A 4,835-nucleotide genomic window follows, 5' to 3' on the forward strand; every position below is an offset into this window, starting at 1 on the left:
AATGACATGAAAGCAAGAGATAGGCATAGATAGTTCAACTCAATTTAGCGCGTCTTACTTTTGTCTGAAGTCAAATAAGATAATGAGATATCTCTCTCTCATTTAGATATATATGTATATATATAGTAGACATAGACATAGTTCATTTTGGTGCATCGTTCGAGTATATGATGACATGTTATATTACTTTGTCATTTTAAAATATTTACCAAGATTTTAATAAGTCGATTGTAATAGTTATTAATAAAGGTAGTTTTCTATAAATGAGTTTTTTTTTTATCAAAGTTATAAATTAGTTAATTACTTATAGTTCAATGAAAAAACAGAGGTTGTTTTAGGCTTGTTTCATTGTTTATTATATAAAATGTCAAAAGCAATACGAAATTTAATTCATGATGCAAATTACACGTCACATTTATAGTAATAATGTTAATGGGACCACATTCAAATTGAGTGGTCACTTCTTCTGCCTTTTGTGTACATTTGTTTGGGTCGCTAATTAATTTCTATTATGAAATTAATTAAACGTTCTTTCCATGGTTTAAAAATATAAAATATACGTAATTGTTGTCCAAAAACTTTATTAATTAACCATCTATCTTACTAATATTATAAATGCGAATGATGTTAGAAAGTATCTCCAGAATGCTTTCTGCTGCACATGAATCTTTCAAATTTGGCATATATATAAATATAGAAAATAACCTGGAAGAACACAAGACTACTAATTAAGTTTTTTTTTAATTCCGCGCAGACGGAGTGGAGGGCGACAGCTAGTATAACTTTTCGACATTTAGATACATACAGGGCATATATTAATAATAAAGAAAAAGTATTAAATTCTGTTTACCTCCCGCTGTTAATATGACCAGTGCTACTGGCCATATTAACTAATAGCCAGCCATGCTGTTTTATTCCATCTTGGCTAAATATTAGTTAGCTATTTTTAGACACAATATTAACTGTTATATTTGAAGAAACTGTTGATGAATACAAGTGTAGATTTTTTTGTAACAGAGAACAAACTGATACCAGGCTAACGCCTAAAGTCAATATTCGATCTTGAACTGTTTTTACTATCCGCGGTGTTTTTTTCAAATTTAACATTTTATCATCTGTTTGGTTCAAACGTTAGTGATCTTAAGATTGCAGGACCAATAGAAAAACATGATCTAATCCAGAGGGCGATAAAATTTTTGTATTCCATTTTCAAAGTATAATTAAATTTTCTTTCGGATCGATCCCAAGTAAGGACGAAAGATGATACACATACTTACACTAGCTGTCGCCCGGGACTCCGTCCGCGCGCAGTTAAAAAAGTAAATAAATGGGGGTTAAATGGGTTATGATAAATAGATGTTGGCCGATTCTCAGACCTACTGAATATGCTCACAAAATTTCATGAGAATCGGTCAAGCCGTTTCGGAGAAGTACAGGAACGAAAACTGTGACACGAGAATTTTATATATTAGATGTATGTCTCAACGGTATAGGTATGCCTAGGAAGAGATGGATGGATTGCATGATAGGTGACATGATCAAGAAGGAGTGACAATGAAGATGACGGCACAAAGATTGATTTAGAAGACGAATACTTAGACAAGATCAAGGAGATGATGATGATCTTTTAATCACATCTCTAACGATACTTATATGCATACATATATGTATGTATCAAGTCGCCGTAATACACTAGAGACTGGAAGTAATATGTTTTGTAATCTACGTAAGTAATGGAGATTGTTAATGTAACAATTCTTAACTTGTGTAAGTATTAAATTATTTAAACTTTCGTGAGACATCATAATTAATTAATTAAGAAACGGCTTAACTCACGTTTGATCGTCCGGTGACGGCACCGACTAGTTTCGGACCCATCGGGGGTCCATCTTCAGGGCGAGTGTTTAATCCGAAGACTTCGCGGTAGAAGAAGTTGAAGATGGACCCCCGATGGGTCCGAAACTAGTCGGTGCCGTCACCGGACGATCAAACGTGAGTTAAGCCGTTTCTTAATTAATTAATTGTGTAAGTATATACTGTATATTACTACAGTAATTACAATATTCGAATCTATATATATAAAAGTCGCGTTAAATATAACTCAACTTACTTTTAATCCCTTTTCCTCTTTATAATCAACAAATGCATTTTATCTCACGGATTGTTAGAAAAGATCGTAAGCATAACATGTAATACTTGATTGTGAAATCTTAGAAAACAAATAAAATCTCTAACTTGAATGCTCGAAGTGCAAGTAAACGAGGAATTTAAAGGAGTTGTTATTTAACTTTGAAATTCTATTGTATTTACTATTTCGCAATTTAATTTTGTAGCTATTTTTATACTTTGACATCTATATTATAAAAGAAAGTCGTGTTAGTTACACTATTTATAACTCAAGATCGGTCGAACTGGGTCGGGAGGTAGCTTAGAACTAGGAGACGGACATAGGAACTTTTTTATCTTGTCTGCATTTTTTTTATTCCGCGCAGACGGAGTCGCGGGTAAAAGCTAGTACTGTTATAAAAGTTACGTTGAATTAACTAATATTTGAATTCATTTCCACAGCTGTCGAAATATTTCTAATTGAGGTAGGACGTAAATTTTATTTATAGATGAAAAATAATAACAAAAAGTTATTAGGGGACACCCGGGTTTGAACCGGGGACCTCTCGATCTGCAGTCGAATGCTCTACCACTGAGCTATATCCCCAGTTACTTTTGTATGTTATAACTAGCTTAGTAAGAAATAAAAATGGATGTAAAAATGTTATTAAAAATAGTGGAAGAACCTTAAGATAAATGTGACCTCTAAATAGTTGAAACTGTAAACTTCTATATGACATTCGATTATTGCAGACTGTATTTCGAAGTCGTAGTTAACGCCTTAATGTATTTATTAAACATCAATAAAATGTTAACATTTTCATCACGTCTTTACCAAATTGCGTAAAAGAAAGACCCTTTTTGTATAACTTTTTTTTATATTTTTATATTTTTTCAATGGCCGTCGAGTTTATCGTTACTTAGTTTTAAAAGCTTGAAATGTCCTTCTGATTAAAATGCCCTTTGCATTTATTCCGATACTAAAGTACGTCTTCATCAGACTCTAATTGCCTTATTTTAACTGTCTTAATGATATTTATTTTACTTTATAAAATGTCGACTTAATATAGCAATTCACTTTGTGAAAACGTTAGGAAAAAAGGGATCTCTATTTTGTCGAAAAGATGCAATTTTTTATATATGAAGGAAAATTTAATTTCGCTACTCAATTTTACAGTTCAATCAATATCATGTTAATTAATGAATGAAGAACTATCATGTTCTCTTGTTAATGTTATGTGTAATTTATCGAAACAGACAGCTATCGATTGCTTACGTGAAACACGACTATGAATTTATACTATGAAGTTATTTATGATAGTCTGTTTGGGACACACAGGAAAAGAGGGATTGTTTAAAAAAATTATATGTTAAAATTATCTCGTTGGTTAACTCAAAAATATAAATCTCTTTAGTAGTATAAGGTTTAAGGAACTAAATGATAGAAATTTAATAATTTCTATTTGTTATAACTCTAGTAACTAATCATCTAACTTATATTATAAATGCGAAAGTTTGAATGGATGTTTGCTAAAAGGTATCTCTGGAACAGTTCAACGAATCTTGATGAAATTTGGCATGGATGTAGAACATAATTTGGAAGAACAGGTATACTACTAATTAAGTTTTTTTTAAATTCCGCGCGAATGGAGTCACGGGCGACAGCCAATAGTTATTACATCAGATTAATAACTATATTTTCCAACTTAAGAAAATATTTATGTAACTAATGCAATAAATGACTACTGTATTTACTAATGTTACTAAGAAAAAAAAAACTGTGCTCTAAGAAACAGGAAAAGCAAATTCCATTTCTATGGAATTTGCTCTCTTCTGAGAGGACAATGACGTCACACGACGTCACCATAATGGTGCAGTTCAATTCATCTTCCTTTAAGATCTCCTCAGGGAGCATCGTCTGTTTTGCCACAGTTGTTGTCACGCCTAATGGTTATTGTTACCTATACACAAATAGACAGACGCTAATGTTTTCCCTCTATCCGATTTGCTATTCAATGACTAAAACTAGTAAAAGATAAAACGCCCTTAAACTAGAAGTAAGATAAATTACTATGTAAGTAAGTCAACAATATTATAAATTTCTTTTTTTATTTATTAAGAAAGATTATTATATGATTTTTACTTTTTCCTTCTTCTACTAGTTGAGACTTTTTTTTAAAATAATAAACATAACAAGTACTTCTTCTTTTCTGTCACATAACCCGAATTATTGGCATAGATCTCCCCCAATTGCAACGATGATCGGTCCTGTGCTATCTGCATCCAGGATACTCCCGCAGCCTTGACCAGATTATCAGTCCATCTCGTGGGAGGCCTAAACTGAACTTAGTTATAATATTATATGTTAAACTTTTATTTAAAAGTGTTTTGAAAGAAATAGTACCATGAAGTGTAGATGAAAAATCTGTTTTACGAAATTGGAAAATCGTATTAAAAGTTACAGCATTGCTATATTCTATTGTTTTATATATCTAAATACTAGCTGTCGCCCACGACTCTGTCCGAGCGGAATTAAAAATAAAAGGAGCCTATGTATTCTTCCAGACTATGATCTACATCTATGCCAAATTTCATCAAGATCTGTTCAGACTTTCTGGAGATACCTTCAATCAAACATCCATCCATCCATATAAACATTCCCATTTATAATATTAGTAAGAAGTAAGATCAAACCATTATTAAGACCATTCTTTTGTTTTGATAACAGC

The 4,835-nt window shown here is 31.8% G+C and overlaps 1 non-coding gene across 1 annotated transcript; it reads right to left on the reverse strand.

The window, feature by feature from the left end:
• Positions 1–2,641: 2,641 nt before the first annotated feature.
• On the reverse strand, positions 2,642–2,713 carry Trnac-gca. Its single transcript has one exon. It is a non-coding gene; the product is annotated as a tRNA-Cys (tRNA).
• Positions 2,714–4,835: the final 2,122 nt, after the last annotated feature.

The sequence above is a fragment of the Papilio machaon genome, chromosome 22 (genome assembly GCF_912999745.1).
Source record: "Papilio machaon chromosome 22, ilPapMach1.1, whole genome shotgun sequence".
Taxonomy (NCBI): domain Eukaryota; kingdom Metazoa; phylum Arthropoda; class Insecta; order Lepidoptera; family Papilionidae; genus Papilio; species Papilio machaon.